Genomic DNA, 23165 nt, shown 5'->3' on the forward strand with positions numbered 1-23165 from the left:
AAAGTCTAATGAATAAATAGGTTCTTGTGAGATACAGTAAGATGCACAGTGCTTCAGTTTTCAAAGCATACAGTATGGTGTGTGTGCCATCCAAATACCCACGTCTGTAGAACTACTACTGTCCCTCTTGGGCAGTTATATGGGTCCAGTTCTAGGGATAGCATGTTGCCGTCTTGCATGCCACACTGCTTATATGGATCATATCAATATACTCTCAAACTGCAACACCAAATTTCAAGCTGGAAAAATGTTAGCTCTTAAAATGTTTTCTATTTTCCAAAATGTTGACATGCTGGGTATTGCACAGGGCAGCCCATGATGTCTCTGGCAGTTATATATATTGTCATCCTTGCAAACTACAGAATGTCAGGACAGCACTATTTCTTTGTATCCCATTGGAAGGGACATACCAAGGATATGGAGAATGAAGACATTTGTCTAATAATCATTCTGACCGGCACAATCTTCACTGGCCCAGAATTTGTTGTCATCAAACACTTGGTACAGTAGGTTGCAACAGTAATGAAGAAAACTTAGCATGCTAAGCTGGAAATGAGATTTCATAGAGACGTAGTGGAAAGGAAAGGAGTAAAATGGTGAAGGAGAGGTTCCTTCATGACTCATAGGCTTGTCTGATTATTTGTTTGACTATTCAGTATGGACTGAGCAGAATTGTGACACTTTCCAGTTCTCACTAGAAGTGTCATTAAAGTTGCTAACAAATCTCATATTTAATTTGCTATCGTGTGGCATTCCTGCTACACATTGAACTGGAAGGGAGAGTAGCAGATGTTCAGCAGGCGATGCATTAAATGTACATGCATGAGAAACTACTCTGTTCATAGGTGCTCATCCTATAGCTAGTAAAACTCTCTATGTTCTTCATGCCTGTAAGATCAGTTTTGCGCATTCTGTAAAAGTGTAAGATTATTACCTGCCTTTACTGAAAAAGACTGTGTGACCCAGAATTAGCCTAGACTGTAGGGTATAAACTAAGGACCATGTGGTGGCATAGGAAAAGCAACAGCCTTCCCATAGTGATTATCTGTGATGCACAGCGTTCCCCTAAATCTGTGTGGTGACTAAATGCAAAACAATGGGAATAGTCTAAGCAGAAACTTTTATTTCTTTTTAGAATGCCACTCTGTTAAACAGGGAATATGTGTGTCTTGACACAACTATTTTGTCGAAGTCACCATTCCTTTTTTATGTTTAAAGGAAAGAAGAATGTGCAGCAAAGATTTACTCAAGCCTATCATGCTAGCATGCTTATATGAGCCATTTGGTTACTTGCTTAATAGCCTGTGCCGAAACTAGTAAACCCGTTTTCTTAGCTGCTTCTTTCTTGTTGAATGAAATGGCTGATTTGGATCCTTGTAAACTTTGAAGAAAAATTAGGCAAAGTTGGTGGAGTTCCCAGATAAAAAGCTTATGCACTGAGGCTGCCATTGATAAAATTGTATCATTTTGCACTGTATACACTGAGCACATATTTGCCTGGAGGATTAGTAACCTTCGGTCTGCTTGGAAGTGGTTAATACTAATGCTTCTGATTTCCACTGTATTTCAGAGGGAAAAATCCTGATTAGTAGCACAGATTTTTGGGAGACCATTTCCATGGTATGAACACACTGACACATTGCATCTTCTGAACGAAATAATGTGTGAAGTGTTCTTTAGAAAAACAGAATAGAACTGAAACTGAAAACAGTACCGGCCCGGGCAAAGCTAGATGGCCAATTTTCAGATGTTGTACCCACAGTCTTCAAACCATGATTTATTACAATGGATTGGCAAAGCACTGTGTTTGGATCTAACTATACTTAGATGTGTATATGTAAGCACATATATGGACATACTGCTATCCTCTGTAGCAAAGAGTCCATGACACATTTGCAGTCTCCACATAGTGCTTTGCAGATTGGGAAATGTGATGTCTAAATGGAGAGAGTGGTAAGTCGTGCTGTGGCCATATTGGTATGTTTTGTCTGTTACTGCTCATTCCTTTCTCCAGACCTACATTAAATTAGAACTTTCTGCTATGTCTGGATAGGTAGCAAATCTAGTTTAATGTCAGTTAACAAACCTGAATAAGAATCCAGACTTCTATAAACCAGAATTCTCCACTTCTGTTGTCATACACATCTGTTACTTAGGTTTTCTGTGATTGTTCAATATATTATGTTGCTTAATTATGAAGAAATTCTTTTTTTTAAATATATGGACACTTGAGAACAGCAACCAACTTGTTGGATGAACTGACATTCTCCAGCCTCCCTATCCCTGCTGCGTAATCAGCAAGCCAAAGGAAAATCTCTTTCTCCATTTCCATTCCTCAAAAAGTCTTTCTCACATGCCTAGTTCTCCCACTACCTTTTTTCTTTTATCTCTCATGTTCTGATCTCTTTTCCACCCTGTTCCCACTGCTGCTGTTTATGATGAGGCCTCACCACTGCAGGCACAAAATGATGTAAGCTACTTACATTTTATGGGCTTCATTACATGAGGCAATTATTGTGCACTCGTGATTTCTCACTCACAGCAGTTTGCGGGTGCTTTATACAGGGTCATCCTCCGGAGCCTCTCCCGTGCTTTTCAGGCATTTCAGCTGCTTTCTTTTAGGGCGAGGAAAGTGTAGTTTTACCTGGAAATGGTGGAATGGATCGGAATAAGCAGCTCACGTATTTTCCCAGTTCCACTGTTCTGCGACGCCACCTTGTGCTTGTGTAATGGAACCTACAGAAAGGTGGGGAAAGGCTCCCCTGTGGGGGATCAGGAGTCGATCTTAATCCTGCAAATCTGGAAGCAGAAACCTTTGTAAAGTGGTGAGCTAAAAGCTTCATGTAGAGAAGGCCTATGTTTCAAATATCTAATTGTATAGTGACAAGTATTATGCTAGCTGTATGGAAAGCTACTGTTTGTTGATATGGAGGGAATTATCAATGTGCATTGAAGCAGAACCTTCATTTCAGATTTATTTATTTACTACACTTCTGTACCACCCAATAGCCAAACTTATCTGGGAAGTTTGCAAAATACCATTTTATTTCACTTGTCATAGTGCCAACTTTTATCATATTCTATCAGCTAACTCTATCAATTGAAGCTCTGCTAAATGAAAGCAGTATTACAATCTAGTGGCACAGATCAAGTAATTTTCCCATATTTGAGGTCTTGGGTGATTTGTCTGTTCTGCGCATCTTCTTGGAGACTGAATTATTTGGCAGGGCAGGGGGAGCTTTTGAAGCATTTCAGGAGAAACCCTTGTGGTATACCTGAAATGCTTCACTGTATTAACACAGGGCAGCACTTGGGCTGAAGCTGATCTGTCCTGTTGCTGACCCCTTAATTGCTTGTAGTTGGCTTTACTTCTTAGATTTTGGGTGTACGCTTGCATAATATTTTACATATTTGAAGATTAATTGATGCTTAAATCATGATAATGTGATCTCTCGCTTGGCATATCTAGCACACAAAGGCAGCCTTCAATAAAATATACCTTTAGGATTTAAAAACCAAAAGTTCAGTTTAAAAGTTCTGTTAAAGACTGTTTTTTGCCTTCTGGAGAAATTATGGTTGCAGGAGTAGGACTCACAGTCTGGAAGTTTGTTACATTGCATGCTTCCAGGAAGGGATCCTCTAAGCTCTACTTCGCAGAAGGCAGCGCACAGCAATTCAGTCTTTTTTTCCCTTTAGTGGAAGAAGGCATGGGAAAACATGGAAGGATTATGAGTGGAAGACATAATTGTCTGGACTCCTCATAAAACTGTACTTGAGGCAAGCTAATGGTAATATACAATCCTTGACTGATTTCTTGAGTTTTTTGCCTAGTCTGAGTTGATCATTGTTCAGAAAAGTGCAAGTGCACCTTTGGATATTTCTAGTGGGCTAGGGATGGCGAGCTTCAAATACCTGGACATTTTCTTCGGCCATTCCTTGCCCATAGCTTAGAGCCAATTTTATTTATTTATTTTGAATATAGGATTGTATATTGAAGTCTTTAAATTTTTCTATGATTCTGTGCTTAACAAGAATCGTCTTCCCTTTTTCTGATGATGATTAAGCTATTAACTGTAGCCAGTGCTTGAGTGTATGATTAAAAAATAAATGAATATATTTGACTGTCTCTCTGAGTGGTGGGGCAACATATTTTAATTCCACATGAAATCTTTTATGAGTGATACCAGGTGTGAAGACGTATAAGAAAAAAAAGTTGAGTTCTAATGGCTGCTATCTGTAAACTGAAAATCTGTCAAGGAAATCTGCCATATTGTTGCTAACATCTTATATAAGCTGGGAATGAGGGAAACTGGACAGACTATACGCAAAGTGGCTGTATTTGACATCATTCACTGGGGAATCCACTTGAGCTTTACTTAAGCTATTCCTACTTGCTAAGCAACAGCGTCTTTCATGTTCCTGTGAAAATGTAAACACACACATCAGGGTGGGAGATGAGACTTCATTTTGTTTAATTTTGTGTGTGTGTTGTACATGCTTCTATAATTTCCTTACTGTGTTCTTGCCTCCATGTGCAAGGGTGAAGGGTAGGTTTCCTTTATTAAGAAGCGCCGAAGTATAATGTGTTTAGGGGATTCTATTTCATTCATATTTTTTCACCCATAGTTTAATTTTTTCTTCTTTGTATTTTTTCTATTTAATTAGGTTATGATGGGAAATTATCTCTATTCAATAGTAAAACTCCTGACTTCGGCCAAAGCTTAAATTTTCATATGTTGCATGAGGACATAATGGCTGGAGGAATAGTTTTTTTTTTCAAAATAATTTCTTCATAAAAGCCCCTTAAAAGAAACTGTTTTCCTTCCCTATGCTGCCACCTCCCCGGCCCCCCTAATTAAACGGTTTGAATTTGCACGTTAACCGCTTGGCGCTTTCTCGGAGCCTCAGATGATTAGAAAGGGATATTCATTTATGCCTTTTAAACGCCACCCCGATTAAAATCAGAGAGATTTTTTCCTTCATCAAAATCTAACATCCTTGAAAAATTAATTTGATGCCTCTTGTTATCAATTAATTGAATCTCGTTGGGAAGGAGGCTTGTACGACGGGTGGTTAGAGCTGGTCCTTCTGTTCTTAGCTTCTTTAAAAAAAACACTCTTTTTCCCTTCTACCGCTTCTTCCAAACACTGTGACATTATAAAACTTTCTTTTATTATTTTACTCTTCTTGTAGCATAAATGAATAAAACTTGTTTCTCCCCCCACCCTTTCTTGGGGTGCCTTTATATAGAAAAGAAACCTCCTCTTCCTTCTACTTCATAAGAAGACTTTGGGAAAAAATAGTTAGCATGCTCACAATTTCTTGGCAATATGGCTGGGTTTCCATTCTCTTTCAAATGGGGATATTGGATATTTCATTTGAATCTCCTTTTCAATTAAAAACGCACTGCACCTTCTCTCAGACCTGCTTCTTTTCTCTGTCAAAGTAATTTTTTTTGTTGTAAATTTCAGTTCTTCCCACAAGACAGGCTCCCTCGATATGAATAGACTTCTACTTTATTAACTTCTCAACTCTTTGTCCCCTTTTCTGCTTTCATAGACAAAAAGCTGGAAATCAAAGGAACAGACTTGTTCGCACAAGTTTATTTAAATAATTTTAAAAGAGATAATAAACTGTTGAAATATTTCTCCTCTTCTCTCATCTAGCTGTGAAACTGTGGGGTTATATGAATTTGAGATATCCCCATTTCTGTAACAACCTGTTCAATAATATGTGCTCCTGAGTAAGTGAGGAAGGAAGTTTTAGACCGAAACAGAAGAGTATCAGCAGAGAGCGAACTTCTGTCTCTCTCAATCCTCTTTCCTGCTTTAGGAATGCTGTTCCTGTTCATGAAATTTAAGTAAAAAATGCTTAACATAGAACAAGAGTATAACCTTACACGTACTGTTCACCCAGATGCACTGAAGAAAACAATCATACTAGGGAAAGTCGAAGGTTGAAGAAGAAAAGGAAGACTGTATATGAGAGAGATTGATTCCATAAAGGATGCCAAGGTCTTGAAATTTATAAGAGCTGAGCAAGGCTGACAAGGACAAGACATTTTGTATGACATTCATTCATAGGGTTACCATAAGTTGGAGAAGATGGCACATAACTATTCACCTTAAGATTACTGTTTTAATCCTGCATTTCTTTCATCAGGCAGGATTCCCTCTGGCAGAACAATTTTCAAATTAGTGGGTTTTTTTCAATTATATGGATGTACTCTCTATTTTCCACTCTCATTCATACATACACACAGAGAATGAGAGAGAGCAAGGATGAAACCTCTACAGTTCCTAATAAGGCTTTCACGTAGGTAAAAGCCATTGGTCTGGTGAAAGATAATAGTTACAAAGACTGTCATGGCATAAAATGGTACAGCCCAGAAAGTACCGAAACCAGCTTAGCAGAAGACATGCATAACAGATACGTTATCTGGCTTCTCCACTTAGTTTGGGTCTTTCTAGGGAATATTTTTATTTAGTTGATGTGGGAAACAGGTAGATTTTCTGATTTATAATAATACTAGATGCCAAGATCAAGCACCAGTCAGATGTGGCACTTAATATAAAAATAGTCTCTAGTTTGACACATTGGAAATAAAGTGATACTGTACTCCATCATGCATGTTTGGAGTGAATGAATTGCTAATCTTGCCTTGTAGATTCTGTGCTATGAGAGGAGTTCTAACATTTTAATACTGCAAAGAAAAAAAAATGGGGAAATATATGTGATCTTTCTAGATTGATCATCACTGAATTGGGTAACGAAGAACCATTGTCTTTTAATTCCTTATTGGGGGCTAGTGTCCATTAATTCTTTATGGTTCTGTGTGCACTTGGAAAAGTAGTGTTGCCAAGGTTTGTATGTTGAGATGTATTTTTTTGCAGAGTAATATGACTGATGGTTGTTGGGGTGCAGAGGGATGTATCATATGACATATATGTATCATACAACAGAACCTCAGGTTGGGCACTGATGTCACAAGGCTTGAATTGGTCTTTGAAGCACCAAGAAGTGCTTCAACAGCTAGCTGTTCTCCTATTCTACTCTTAAGAGTCAAAGACCTTGTCTAGGTTTTCCTGTTGCTTTGCAATATGTTGACTGTGGAAGACATCTCTGAAATCAAATGGATACATCCAGTAGATGCATCCCTAGATAATCTAGGGATAATCTGCTTTTTTGGGTATGTTTTTTTCAGGGAAAACAACATAGTGGTTCCATATGCTATGTTTTTATTAAGTTGCAATGAGCAGCAGCTCTGGCAAGGAGCTGTAGCAACACTTAGCTGCTTGCTTGTGCTCTCCCTCCGCGAGGCAGCCAAAGTTGGTCTGCTATCCAGACAGGGTGGCCAAGTGGCAGCTTCTGCTTCTCCTTTCTGTGTCTTGCTTCTTTTGTTGAGCAAATGATCCATTAAAAAGGAGTGGCAACATTGTCAGCATCTGCCATCATTTTCTCTCTGGTCAGATGCATCAGCTCTATTAGCAGTGTGATGCAGTGGCCTCTGCTACTTCCTTGTGAGTACAATCTTGGTTACTGATAAGAAGGAGAGGATGAGCAAACAGGTGATGATGAATGGCGAGGACATTGATGGACCTTTCTGTGGTGCTGGGGCTTTAACACCTGGCCATGATTGCTAGATGTAAAGATAGTGGTATAAATCGTACCCCTTCATACACCAGGTTTGCTTTTTGCATGAGAAATGTAAGTTATGGAGTATCCCTAAGACCTCCATGTAATAAGAGTCCCCTGGTGACAGAGGTGGAGGATTGGATTGTGTCTACAGCACTCTGCACTAAGCGATCATGTTGTCTCCACCATTTAATGTCCTTTTCTATAGATTGTTCCTACAGGCTTCTGAATGTATAAAAAATAGCATGAATTGGCTTTTGCTCTGGGTGTATAATGCATTATGTTGAGGTGACTTCTGATGCTGGGAAATATTTACTTTATCTTAGTGTTTTTGAAAGAGATGCTCCAATTTTATTCTTCCAGTAATAACCCTGTAAGATTGGGTGGAGAGATGGTGATTTAGCTAATCCAAGCTCAGAGAGCACTCGTGTTTAGAACATCACTGGACTCCTTAGCTTTCGCCATGTTTTCTGAATAGATTGGGAATCTATCCTAATCAACTGTATTTCAGCTTCTGTACAGTCGCAGTGTTAGAGTTATTGTGGGTTTTATTACATATTTCTTGTGTCTTATACTCACTAAAGTTTGAAGGTTGTACAGTACAATCCAGTGCATGTCTACTCTGAAGTAAGTTCCACTTAATTTCAGTGGGATTTACTTCAAGAAAAGTGGAAATAGGTTTGTAGCATTTTTCAAATAGTTGCAGTAAGAGTAAGACCTCCCCAGACCATGTAGATATAAGATTTAGTACTATGCTCTTTTTCAAGTTTCTTACAGCCACAAAGTGTACTCTGATATTTAGAGGTTTTTAAGCCTGAATTTTTCACTTCACATCGCTCTCACAACATACTTAGAATTATTTATGTGTGTATGCCTCAACTTTGCTTATACACAATCAAGTTTAAAATTGATTTGTATGTCGATAGAATCCTATTTACTCTAATTCTTCATGTGGTGTGTATGTTGTTAATGTGACATAAGATGCCAAGGAGGTCTACTTGAAATTACTGCATGTTCAGGCCTATATGTGGGTGAAGTTTGTATTATAAGGTACTAAAAAATTAAGCCTGAGATTCTAGGTATGTTTATTAGGAATTAAGCTCCATTCAAAACAGTGAGGCCCATGCCTAGAGTTAGTATACATAAACACATCTTCAATGTTATAGAAAAATATTCTTTAGTCTTCATATTCAGTGAGAGTTTTCTAAGCTGAATATTTGATTGTGGATTTAGTTATTATAACATTACACATTGTTTATGATATACTATTGCTTAACAAGAAGACTAGATAGCAGAAGTAGTTTTACAAAAAAATCCAGTTTCAGAATTCACAGTACCCATTTCCTATAAGCCACACTTAAACATTGGACTCTTGGATTGGTGTGTTGACTTAAAATTTAGCCGTGAGGGATGTTATTTATTATTGCCTAGTAAACTAGATAGCTGTGTAATTTGCAGGGTTGTGTTAAGGACTTACAGGGTCCCTGCAGTGACAACAGGGACCTTGATCACTTAAGTCTGCCAGATGAAGGAAGAAAGTATCTAGTATAAAAGTATCTAGTATTGTGTACACACTGGTAGTTGGGTTATTTAGACATTAGCAAGAAAATAGTGTCTGAATAATTGTACTTGAGAAGCAGCAAAACACTTTCTTTTCCTAATTTCAGTTTCAATGGCATATACAGGAATTGTGCCATTATTTCTGTGGTGCTGGAATAGTGTTTTTATAACAGGGCTGATGCCAACAATCTTGGACCAATTCCAGAATCTAAATTTTGGGAATGAAGCGAATGTGTACAGAGGTGCTTCATCCAGTGCAGCTTGTTGCCCATTTTATGGATTGCTCTCCTTTTGTACCTAGTCAAAAACCAAACCACAATTCATTGCCTTTGGCTCTACTGTTCCCATGTTCCCTCTGCACCCACAACCATATTTGTGTCTTTGTCAGTGAAGAATAACTCTGCAGCTACTTATACTGCAATACATTGGTTGGCCTTTATGATGTCTCAAGACTTTGGTTTTTTCAGGGCTGTTTGGTGTAGTAGCTCAAACAGCTTGTACCAAGTTGTTAAAGCAAAGTGGTTTGGCTCTGCATTCCTTTTCAATGCGCAGTTTGTTCATCTCTTAGATTGAACTTGGTTCTTCAGCTATTTAAATTCTATTGAGATGTTTTCAATGAATGTTTTTTTAAAAAATGGATGTGTCAAACCAATATAATGCAAGAACAGTATGTAGAAATTTTTGAGTTGCTACATCCCCCTGTGTAGCGTACATTAGTGGCCAATTTGGGGCTGCTCTTGCTTTATGTGTGGCTTGCTGATCTTCTGTTATCTGATTGCTCTGCTAAAGCATTGCAATTGGGATTGGGGTGCCAGAGGCTGTGAAAAGGCTAGACCATTGTAGATCTGAAGAAAACTATACAGTGGGATTAATTGGTTTGTGAGTACAGAGCCTATTGCATATGCACAATCATAGTTGCAGAATTATGTTGATACATCATCAGTGTCGTAACAGCAATTGAACTGCAGACTGTGCAGTTTTGTTATGCACCGTCAAGACACCCTGCTACCCCGGCAAATCCCTTGGCAAATCTAGCCCTGCCTTCTCTGATCAGATTAATGCTGGCAACCAGTGTTCCCCTCTCATTACACTCTAGGATGGACACAGCAAGGAAAGTTCTGCTTCCCTCCAAGGAGGTTTTCTTCCAGCTGCACACATGCGTGGCTTTCTGAGTCTCCCAAACAGCCAGGCGGGAGCCCCTGTGTGTGCAACGTCACTATTTAATTAGTCGTCCCTGATTAACAAAACTTGGCGTTCAGCTTCCTTCTGCCCTCATCTTTCCTGGCTTCGAATCAATGGCTTTGATATGCTAATTAGGGAGTAATTTAATTTCAAAAGGCCGCAATTAACAAGGGTGTTGTGGACATGCTGTAGTTAAGCGGCGTAATCTAATTTGCATTAGTAACAAGCAGGGACTAATTAGAAGCTTAATTAGACACTTAGATGGCTCTTGTGTTTACTTTCTTAATGAGATGGAGTGGGGCTCTTTTTTTAATCTTTTCAAGAGCTCAGCAGAAAGCAAGCAGTGGGTGAAACAGGAATGCCAACGCCTGGCACCTTTTCAGTTGCTGTAGGCTGCAAAAGCAGGCCAGTTGCCTCACCCAGTCACTCTTCTCCTTAGAAAGCAGGAAGTCTTCCAGTCCTAGTTCGGGTATCTCACATGGCACAGTCATGGCTGAAAACACTGTGCTGGCTGAAGGAGGATTCAGATGTTGGCTTCCTCTTCCACTTAAGAAGAGGAATAGCAAATTGAATTCCTGATACATTTGATTGGTAGGGTATTATTTACTACTGTATTCTTGATATGGTATTACCTGCACTGACTGTCAGTGAAATTCCAGTGTTTCAGGCTTTTCCAACTGTACCAGAATATGCCAGAGATGGAATGTGGAGTATTTTTATGCAAAGGCATGCTACTGTTCTCCCATGGGAAGTCAAACAGGTATATTGGATGTCAGATTCTTGTGACAACTGGATGCTCCCCTACTGATGTGCTAAGATCTTGCTTCAGTTGTTGGAGTTGCAGGAACAAATCTTGGCTAAATCTTGTAGGAGCTTTTTCCTAAGCTAACAGCAGTTCCATGAGTTGAATATTTCCTGTGAAATGTTGACTATCTAGAAATTCCTTGTCTCTGCGAACTAGATTTTCAAATTGTATTTCTTTAGTCAAAAATAGATTCCTCTGTTAAAATGGAAATCACTCCACAATTTCTTGGCATAGACATAAGGAAAAATAGGAAATGCAACTCTATACAACTTATTCTAACCATCACTAGCTTTTGTGGGAGAACTCCTGTGGAATTTGGAGAATTATTAAAAAATGGAAAGTGAAGAAACCTGGATGTGGTTTCACATGTGCTACATTGTTAGTTTCTTAATTAAAATCAACATAGGAAACAACAAAAAACTGGCAAAGGAACAGGTATAGGAACAGTGGTCTAGAACTGGGATTTCCTTTATTCTTTTAACTACTGAATTAGTACATGTGGAGGCCTCAGAGGCAACTTCTTCCAAAATAAAAAAAGTTACTGTTAGATGAAAGTAGTAGATGAAAGCATCCATAGGTGTGATCCCATTAAAGGGGGTGCCTGGACTAAGCCAATCCTTGCTTCCTTAAATCTCCTCTAATTTACTGTAATGCTTTAAATTCATTTTAGCTCTTGCAGATTTTATTTTCTAATCCTTTTCCACATTTCCATGTGTTTATGCGTTAATTAAAGGGTAAAAAGCCACTCTGAGCAATCCCAGGTTGTTCTTCTCCTGAACCCAAAGCCTTTTAAGATTAAGGAGCTGTTTTCTAAAGTCGTCTTAGTGCCTAGATATGAGAAGGAATACTGTTCAACTCTCCACATATTGGAGCAAAAACTGTGTCAGTAAAGGTGCTTGAGAGAAAATACTGGCACTTCCATGAGCACCTTTTTTCTTTCATGTACCTATGAAAACACATTCTTGGATAGTTCTAATACTACTTTAGAGCTCAAGTTCTGAAGTGCTTCAACAGATGTTTCATTTATATTTTAATTTATTAGATTTATATCCCACTTTTTTCTTAAACTCAAAGCGGCTTATATCATTTGCCTACTCCTGCTCTCAGTCTTATCCCTACAACAACCCTAGGCTGTCTGGTAGGGTTACCTAGGAAACACTAGGTAGGCTGGACTGAGAGCATGTGACTGACCCAAAGTCACCAATTTGGTTCCATGGCTGAGTTGGGACTAGAACCCAGATTGCCTGAGTACGAGACCTGCACTCTTAACCACTATACCACGGTGAAGTTGTTCAGTGGAGGAGGGATAAGATCAGTAACTTGGTCATGGAGGCTTAGAGAAAGCATCAATACCTAAGAATTTCCTGATCACATGTAGGAGAAATATATATACTTCAGTGTGTTTGTGTAGCCTCTTTTTCCAGAGGTGCTCCAAACATGTGAATATGTAGTAGATTTGGAGTATGACATTTTTCATTTTTCCTGCTGCCCCACAATCTATGTAGGAAGGAGGTATGTCTGTGGAAAAAAAAATCCTTTAAAAACATAGAGTTACATGGAGTTCCTTCTAACTGTCTGCCATCTAATGGACTGATCAGTTTGATAATTACACAATAATAGCAGCACTATGATTTCAGATCCTCTCAGACCATCAACTGGACTCTGAAAATAAAACTTGGAAAACAAATACCTGCTCAAGTGAAGATGCTGTTTGTGATACTGTAATATGATTAGTAAGGATAGTTACTAATGATAATTCTGTTCTTCAGATCACTTTTTGTTTGCATAGAGTTTATCTTTCTGGAAAATTAAAAGTTTTGCTTTGACTGTTCTTAAGGAAAGCTGAACGGGGAACTCTTGAAAGCCCTTCCCCCACGTAGGCAATCTGGTGCCTTCAAGATGTTTTAGACATTAGTTCACATAATCTCTGACAACTGGCAAGGCTAATAAAAAAATGTCTGGATTAGCTGTTATACCTTTGGCTATGCAAATGTTGGAAGGACTCTGTAATGATGTATACTGTTGTAATCATAAGAAAAAGTTTTAAGTGAGACAATAGACGTTTAGCTGCACTAACTGTTGCCAAAGGGTGTCTGTGTGATAGTTTAACTGTACACTGATATATTTCATCCCTTGCCTTTACAACTTTGAGGGAAGACCTTTCCGTCTTTGGCTTGGGGTGGTAAACCCAGTTCTGTGCCTGGCCTCAGTCTCTTCCTGTCTCAGTATGTCTGGAGCCTGAAGGAATGTATTGGGCAAACCGGTTTGGTTGAAATGTTGGGAGGGGTTAAAATTGCAGAGCTGGAAGCTGAATGGGAATTGCCCTAGAGCTGTGTGAACTTGGATCTCTAGGATTATGCTTATTAAAATATGACAGGAGTGTGTTCCGACTTCTAAGTAGAAATAAACATTTGCCAGTAGTTAAAAAGCTCATTCATCCTCATCTTTCAGTTGAGATTCAGGAAATTCAGAAAAGTCCCCCAAAATCTGGGAAAGTATATGAATTACTAGGGATTAGGAAGAGATTCTCCTTTTTTATCTTGAGATGTAACTCTTCTTTACAATCTGAAACCACCACGGGAAAAATAACTTTTTCCCCTCGGTACTGGGAAATTGAAATGCCTGTGATACTTTATCAAATGTAAACTGATTTTACTGCTTTATCATAAAATATACAGAGTATAACCTGATTAGCATATACAATTGTACTGTTTCATAATATATAAAATAAAACATATAATAAATTGAGTACTTATGAAATTTACAGAACAATCCTATACTTTTTATTATTACATATTTATTGTATTTTTATACTGCCCGGCTGCTGGATTCTCTATTTACTCAGAAGTAAGACCCACAGTGTTCAGTGAAGTCAGGTAACTGCATGTAGGGAGCCTTAAAAGAATAAATGCCTTATTTTATTTTGGTTACAAGCAACATCGTAAATATACATAATACTGAGCAGAACTTCAAACTTCTGCTCTCTGTGGTACTTGAGCTACTTAGTTTTTGCCTTCTAGAGAGAGAAAAAAGAAGTGGGGGAATTGACCAGAAGTAGTCTAACAGCAGCAGTTCACAAGAATTGAAGGCCCTGTGTAATACTCTATAGATGCAGAAATGCATCTTGAATTTGAGTGTTGCATTAGTGATTATTCTAACAAGAATCATCTAATGCTGTAGATTGTTTTACATAAAAATCCTCACCCTGTTTTGTTTTCAAATAGTAAAACTTTGTCCTAAGCATTTCACTCATTCCAAATGAGACAATATTCCTTAAGGTTTTTTCCAGTGTTTCTTTACATTTCCATTTTTCCTGATAGAAAAACAAGGTCTTCCCTTCAGGCTTTTTTCAGGTTTTCACATCCTTTCCCTGTTGGAGATTAGAGGTTGTTGCATGTAAAAATGGTGCTGGTGATAAAATATTCTCTGTACAGAATTTTAAAACTGATTGCTATATTTTAATACTGGAAGGAAACTTCTAGATCAGATCAGTTGTGGACTCTGGGCTCAGGTTGTGGACTCTGAAGTCAGGAACTGTGTATATGTACCTGTGTGTAAATAGTGTCTTCTGCAATGCATATGTTATAGGAAGTGGGTGCTTTGCTCACACACACACAAGAACCAGGAACGATTTTCTCTGCAGGCATCATAACTGTTCTTGTTTATAGCATTCCTATTTTCTGAATGATCTAGATTAATTGCGGAGTGAGTCCATGGTCTTTTGGCCTTTCAAATTTGGGCTAAGCTTTGCACCCTCTTAGACCATGTACTGTTTACGGAATATTTCTAACGGGCAAATTTTTCTACCTTTACTTTGCCTTTTTCATACCTCAGAGGCAGATGAGGTAACTCAGGCAAATGTGGTGTTCTGTTATGCTTCAGAGTCTTTGATCCTTTGGTAGCTTGTCTGTTCACAAAGAAAGGCGCATCCATCCTTCCGCCTGCTTCCCATGGGATAAGTTAAATTTTGGCTTCCCTCTGGAGTGTTACAGTGTCATTGGTCTTTTGCTTTCTTCACTCAGTGTTACTTGGCTGTGGGGCAGAAGACGTGGATGCAAGTGACTTGTGTGAGTGTTGTTCTTCTCTGGTTTGTGCAGATTAAGTGTGTGGCAATTGTAAGAACAGAACGTTGAGAGCAGAAGGTTCCATGACAGTTAGAGATGCTCACTGGGGGAAGACGTGAAGCCATGGAGTTTCTGGTTGCGCTCAGTGACAAGTACATACTTGGCAAGAGGCGGTGTTCACCAGGCATTCCCAAGAACAAACCTCAGGGGAGTGAGGTGATGAGCTTCTGCTGGCAGCAGGAATCTGTATTAAGGTATTTGTGCGGTTGAGATAAAGCTTGACTACCTAGAGAAGGGCCTTCTCTGTGGTGGTGCCCTGACTCTGGAACACGCTCCCCAGATCAGTTCTCCTGGCCAATGCTTTATTCCTTTCGGCATCAGGCGTAAACCTTTTTATTCTCCCAATATTTTAGTGCTAATTTGTTTTAATTGGTGGTTTTAAACTTAACATTGGATGCTGTGCTACTCTTACCTATTTTTATTCAATTTAATGGATGTTGTTGTAAGCTGTCCTGAGACGTCTGTGATGGGACGGTATTGAAAAGTTTTAAATTGATTTTAAAGAGTTGATTTTAAAAAAGATTTTGGATTGCGTGGAGATGGACAGATTGACTTTGTCTTTGAAGGAGAAGGAAGAGACATACTTGTATCAAACTTGGAATATTTTCTGTCATTGGTTAGAGAAACGGGACTATGTGTAGAACTGAATATGGTTGTTGAATGTCGACCTAGTATGTCCGATGTCCTGAATAATTGTTGTTTTTAGTTTTGGATTTATATAGAAAATAAGAAAACTTGTTTAAAAAAAAAGAAACATTTTAAATAAATAAATGTCAGTAGATCCTTTTAACACTTCCTGTAAGCAACACACCTTGCCTCTCTTGTTCTGAGGTGTGTGGATGTCTTGGAATGGCGACAGAAATAAAGAAAGCCACTTTAGGAGGCTGTGTGGTATGTGTGAGGGTATGCTATTCAGAGAGGAGAAATCACATGTTAAACCCTTGGTGAATGACTTTTACCTGCAGTAGTTGTCAAGAACAAGGGGAAATATTTGATTTTGTAGGTTAAGGGAACAAGAAGCAAAAGGATTGTTTCAAGAGCTTTATGAGGAGAGTGTATTTGAGAGACTAAACATCTTCAGAAAGTTTTTGTATATGATAAAACTCTAATTAATAGCAACTTCAGAGTACAGCTGTCTTCTAGAAGTGTTTATGAAGAGAAGTCATCATTACTGAGAATTTTAATAGATATTGTGCTGCTTTAAGGGTAGAATTTGTGTGCAGTTACACATGCAAGTGTCTTATCTGTACTGAGACAGGTTTAACACAACTCAGATGTGGATGTTCCATTTAAAAAATGGAAGGCTAACACATATGCTGTTACATGTACTTGCTCTCAGTGGGAGATCTGTTCATATTGCCAAATCAGCTGATCTCTGTGCTCCCCCTTCCAGGGAAACTACAGGCATCCATCAGTCTGTTAATTGCACTAATTAGAGAGTGCGGAGGTGTTAATTGGAAAACCCTGGTATTGTGCCTGTTTAGGGGAAGAAAACGTCAATAAAAATTAATTGATGACTTGGCATGGCATGTGCACTTCACAGGTTAGCAGAGAGTCAAAAGATGTCAAGGCAAATGTTACTGCTCAGATTAAGCAATTGTTAATTAAAAAGCAGTGGTAATTAATATGCCTTTCTACCATATGGCATTGAGTCTCTCTCTACTCTTGTAACTTTCTCCTTCCTTCCTTCCTTCCTCCCTTCCTTCCTCCCTCCCTCCCTCCCTCCCTCCCTCCCTCCCTCCCTCCCTGACCCTCATTCATTGCCAAATAAAAGGTGCATTGAAACAAATATGGAAAGTGAAATGGAAGAGCAATTGTTGAATAAAACTATTTTGATTCTGGCTGCAAAGAACATCAATTAGCAATTTGTTCACAAAGTTCAATTAATCATTGAAGGATGAATGTTTCTCCCACGCACCCACCAGCTTTCTGTGTTGTTTGTATGTGTGATTACCTATTCCAGAAAGGCTCAAAAAATGCTCATTTACATTGTTACTGCTCATTTATTTCTTTAATTTTGAAATTGCCTTGCACTGATGTTAGGCTTTTACAGCAAAGAAATGCTATCAGGTTCCTTTCTATCTAGCCAGTTCACAATTCTTACTAGCTGCCATTTTGATATATCCACCTGCAGATGCCCTATGTTCTGAGCATGGACAAGGCTTGTGAAAGCTTTTTTGTTTTGGTCAGAGTCTGGATACATTATCAGGACTGTAACTGTGGGTATGGGAGAAAGTTGCCACTTGGCTATACCCACATGTCTTTGCCTACATTTCCCTGAACAGAAATATGATGTCATAGTAGTTGAAGAATAGAATTCTGTGTATGTGTTTATGCTGCAGGAATAGGTTGTACTTGTAAGAACAGTAGATTCCAATCCTTTTTAGAACCCTTGACAGGAAACTTACAAAAGTTCCTTAGGTATAAGTTCCTTTAAGCCTTTGGTGGAAAAATGATTTCTAGGCTTTGGGGAAACCACTGATGGCTCCCTGCATCCTTTACTGATGAGTGTAATCTTGCTCATCTTCTAAAGATAAACTGTTTGTTCTCATTTATAAATAGGAAAATAAGGCAAAGCAGCCGCAGTTCTTCAAGCTTTACAAAAAGGTAGCATTTATTTAAAGGCAGGTATCTTCTGGAAGTGCAATCCCACTAAGAATTGCTGGTAACAACGTAAATAGGTATAGACTAGTCATAATGGAATAGCTTGGAAGCAAAGTAGCTGCTTTCATATACTATATGTACAAAAGTAGAATTAAATACATTTGGAATAGCAATCTGACTTCATTCAAAAGCTTTAAGTTGAATCAGGCTGCTAGGGTCAGTTTGCTGCTTCCTGATACAATTCTCTTTCTCATGGGCCTTCTCTACACAAGGCATTTATTGTGTGCTTGTGATCCCTCATTCATAAAAGTTTGTGGGTTCTTTACTTGATGAAGTCATCCTCCCAATGTCCATCTTATGTTTTTAGGGCTTTTTAAAGAGTGGGCGTTATGTGGTGTTTTCCTGGGTGACACCATTATTCACTACAGAATCCTTGTGAAAAGTCTAAATTCCACTCTGTACTACATTGCTATCTTGTGTTGTGTCATGGGACATATAGAAAAGCAGAGAAAACCCCCCCTTGTGTGGAAGAAAACCCCACCCCTTTGTTAGAGAACCTTGTGTAAAGGAATGCTCTTCCTCCCACAAAGCAAACAGAAGAAGCAGCCTTGGTAAAACATTGAGTTAAATGCCTCATGGCAAAAAGACCTTTATTGTGTGAGATCTTAGTGTGCTGATGTGTTTAAATGGCTTACCATGTGATCCTTTGCATATTTACTCAGAAATAAATCCTACAAGTTGAATGGGTCTAATGATCAGGTAAGTGACTACAGGATTGCAGCCTAAATGTATGTTTCGCTGTGGTCTGGTTCAGACATGCTCCAGTCTCCTGACCATGCTTTGCAGGTTAACAATATGCTGTGGGTTTACCTCCTCCCATCCATGCACATGGTCATCCCATGCACAGATTCTAACCTTGTTTCCTAGTTGTTCCACCAGAGGTTGCCATGATCTCTGAATCGGGCAACTTGTGTTTAACAATAACTATTGGTTGCCTCCATACAATGGATTTGGATGTTCTGACAACTACTTGGTGACTAAGAAACAGATGAGGGAATCCATGCACAAGAAGGGAGGTGGAAGCTTTGGCAAGTTGTCAGTTCTCTAGCGTATGACAACGTCTGGTTGAGGCATGCAATTCGTAAACAAATTGCATATAAACAGGTCTGGGTCTTTTCCACATGTGGCTGAGAGACTGTCTAGATTCCCATCTTGAGCTCTATGGAAGAAAGTGTACATGTGTTGAACATGGGTTAGGGAACCATATATAACTGCAGCTCCTTTCCATGAAGAAGTATGAATCAGTCTAAATTGTGACAGGCTTAATGTGCACATGCTCTGATGTACCCTTTCAAACTATTGCATGCAAGGTGAACTGTAAGCTCATTAAGGTGGGAGTAACCTATTCCTACAGTGAATTAGTATCTGGTGAGCTGAGTTGTCTGGGTACTATATTTATCTTAAAATGCATCATGTTCTCAGTGTTATTTTAAACTTTTTCCTAATCATGGTGTGTTAAAAACCAATAACTTGAGTTTAAAATTACTTTTAGGGTTGCATTTTGCTTGGCAACCCTCAAATTCAGGAATAAGCCTGCTCCCTCCTGTACTTTCCCTACATAGACACACACACACACACACAATACATACATACGTGTATGTGTGTGTGTGTTGCTGTTATTTCTCAATAGAGGGCTAACTGTCTGAAACATCCCTCTAAAACTGTAAACGGCATATTCTTAAGGCTTCATGGAATATACTCTCACTTGTCTTGGAATGTTTTTCTTTTCTTCAAAACTGATTTTCTCACAAATTATGTACTTGAAGAAAGCAGTCAAATGCATGAAAGTTTGATAATTGAAATTAGTAGTTCAAAAACTTAAATAAGATGAATCTTTTTTGATAGTTGTAAAAAGGATTTTTACATAGGATAAGTTGCTAGTTTTGCAAACAAACTTGTAAGCGTTTGGTTTCAATAAGATTGCACCATTTGTGCATACCTTGTTCAATTAGTGTGGGAAGCATTCAAATGTTTGGGTACTATGCATATAGTATGGGCTCAGTCTGGAATGTTGTTGGCATTACTGTTTGCTATTCTCCAGACCACATAAATATTTAGCTGCTGTCCATCTTAAGACTGAAAGCACAATTGGTGGTTATTATTTCATTTTAATGTTCTGTATTGTGTTTTGCTTGTTGTTGCTTATATTAATGTCTATATTGGTAGTAGGCAGGAATTTTTTGTTATTTGTATCCTGTATATTGGAATCATCAGGATTTATGGCTAAACCTACTGGGGAACAACAAAGATTTTCTCAGTCTTGTATTTGTTCCTTATGGACAATGAGGAAAGATTTCATGAAATTCTTGGAAGCTCATGTGCAGTTCAAGTTTTTAAATATTTAGTACTTTAAGAAGTCAAAACTAATTTTGGAGCATGACCCTTCTTGCCTTTAAACCTTTTTTCTTGTAATGAACATATCTTCCCATACAATACATTCTCCTTGTTGGAACTTTGGAGTCTTAGGCACAGTTTTGTGCAGGTTTAGACAGGAAAAAAGGCTTAAAATGATGTGTAGGTATTTTCTGTCCAAACTTTTGTAGGATTATGCCATTAGAAGACCATGTCCCATATGCAAATATATACGGAAAGTTTTCTCCTTCTATGATAGGTAAGAATATGAATTGTCTTAGGCCAGGCATCTAGCTTGGTGTTGTTCACTGATTGGCAGTGACTCTCCAGGGTGTCTTGAAGAGGTCTTTCCTGTCAGTTATTACTTGACTCTTAAATAGAGATGCTGGAACCTGAACCTGGGAGTTAATTCATGCCAGGTGAATCCTCATCACTGCACTGTTTCCTTCTGAAATCTACAATAGCCGTGCATGGTACAATGCCTGCTGTTCTGGGAATTTTGGGGGCGGGCGGGCGGGGGGCATTTTTGGCTTATATCAGTGTCTGCCACAGTAGCAGTCCTCAGATAGTCAAGAGCATACTTAAATGAGGACTCAGAGAGGAGGAAAGTAGGAGCTTAAAGCATCATAGGGAAAAACTTGAGAGGCAAAAACATGGATTTTCTTTTTCAACCTAAGCTTAAGGATGGACACAGCTCCCAATTTTTAAGCCACTTGATTCAGCCTAGGTGGTTCTCTTAGGTAAAGCAGTTTTACATATAACACAACATGCATTGGGGTTTGTGTCATAATGCTTATATGCACTTGTAAATATTGTTGACGTGCATAGAAAGCAGAAGAGAACCATTTTCTAGCCGAAGTAACCTTAGCATTTGCAGTACTGATACAGAAGAAAGCACATTAACACTTGATGCGTCTTGATAGTGGCATGCATAACAGTGTTTCTTGCCCAGGTTCCATACCACATCAGTACTGCTTGGATGATGGATTGGTAGTTAGCTCTTCATTCAACTGCTGTTAGTGTGGTGTGGAATCCAGTCTTGGGGAAGCAAGAAATGGTGTACCTAAAATATATGAATATGAACAAGCTAGGGCTATTTGCTTGATGAAATGTTAATTGAGTGTTTGCGTTTGAATTATTTGAGCTGCCTATTAATAATTGTTTTCAAGGGAAAATTCTATTTTGATTTTGGATGATGTATACCTGAAACATAGCAGGTAGTTCCTTGGAAGAGGCATTCCTTCTGTGTAAGAGAAATGGGGGAACATTATCGCATAGAATTACCTCTTTAGATATAAGCACAATTCAAGTAGCTTCAAATGTTTAAGACAAGGTATTTATGTATTGCTATCTGGTCTTTTCCTGCCTCCCATAAAAGACTATTCTATAAGTATGTTAATAGGAAAATTGCTCTGGAAAGACCGGAAATGTAAAATTTCTGGAAATGTTGAAGCTGTAGGGAACTTACAAAGATTTTTTTAACATCCTCAGCATATTTATTTTACTTACTCTTTAGATCAATAATTTTAATAACATATGGCTTTCTGATGTTATTTAAAGACACCCCTTTCTTTCTTGGGCTAGTGTCCTAGGAACTATAGCTTGGAAAACCCATTCCAATGTCAGAGACAGCACTGAAACCTCAAAGGTGGGAGTTGGAGATCTGACTCCTGACCATACTCTCCTGCCCTCCACACAGGCAGAGCCATACTGGCTGCTTCTCTGAGGCTGGGAAATCAGTGTTGGAGAGGAGGAAAATGAATTATTTACAAAAGGGAATAAATGTCACTTTTTAATAATAGGTTGAGCTTGCTTAAAGATTCTTAAATAGTTGTGGTTACCTTTCCTAATGGGCAAGAACATTTTCCTGAGCTAAAAACATGCTCAGTAGCTTTTCTTTCAGACCAGATTTCCTTAAACTCCATTCCTGTCAGTTCCTCATAAGGAGCAGCAGATGCTGTACTCCTGTCTTCATTGGCCTTCAGCTCTTCTTGCTTCTGATGTTTTGTGGGCTACTAGAATACGTATTGCTATATTTGGTATATTAAATTTAAACATATAATTTATTCAGACAATAACTAGAAATATACTGAATTTATTTTAAATGTTTTAATTAAAATTCTGATTTCATAACTAAGTTATGCATAATATATTTTATGACCTTAAAGTATATTTAGATCTGTAAACAGCATTTTTTTTTAAAAAAAGTATTGCGTATTTTTCAAGTGTTCCCCAAATTTCCAATTTCTTTAGAAGAAAATAGAGAGATTTTTCCTTCCCTGCAGTTTTGTTACTGACATTGCATACTTATACCCAAAATGCTCAAAGGTGCTCATGGGGAAAATGTTCTTAATATTGATTTGATAGGAAGGAGCTAATGATAAATTGGAAGCACAGGTAGTAGAAGTGTAGGGAAAGGGATAAGAGTATTTGGATCCTGAAGGTCCTGGCCTTGTTTATATAGCTGACGTTAAAGCATTTTTCACAAAACCTGTCAGAAGCTTGTATGTAATCTTACTTGACAAAGTAGCTTTAAAAAACTTGTGTGGAGAATGTAACACTAGTTTAGAAGTACACATGCTTGAAAAGCTCTTGCCATGAAGCTTTGTAGTTACTATGTGGCTATTAAAACTGAATTATATCCCTATTTTGTTTGCAAAATATTTGCCTTTTTCCCTATTAACTTTGTAACTCCTGCTGCTCAAGCAAACCCATTTTGGGCTCCAAATGTTTCCTCTGTGGCATCCCATTGTTTGTCTAACATCACCTGAAGTGTGTATATTTTCATTATAACCAAAAATGCTGTAATCTCTATGCCCTTGAATTCTCCTGCAGCTACAAGT

At 38.4% G+C, this 23165-nt stretch overlaps 1 protein-coding gene across 3 annotated transcripts in view; it reads left to right on the forward strand.

Moving 5' to 3' along the window:
- The window catches only part of FOXP4 (forkhead box P4), a 173562-nt gene that overhangs the window by 16433 nt on the left and 133964 nt on the right, over window positions 1-23165 (forward strand). The window lies entirely within an intron of this gene.

The sequence above is a fragment of the Varanus komodoensis genome, unplaced genomic scaffold (assembly GCF_004798865.1).
Source record: "Varanus komodoensis strain SLA01 unplaced genomic scaffold, ASM479886v1 scaffold1, whole genome shotgun sequence".
Classification (NCBI taxonomy): Eukaryota; Metazoa; Chordata; class Lepidosauria; order Squamata; family Varanidae; genus Varanus; species Varanus komodoensis.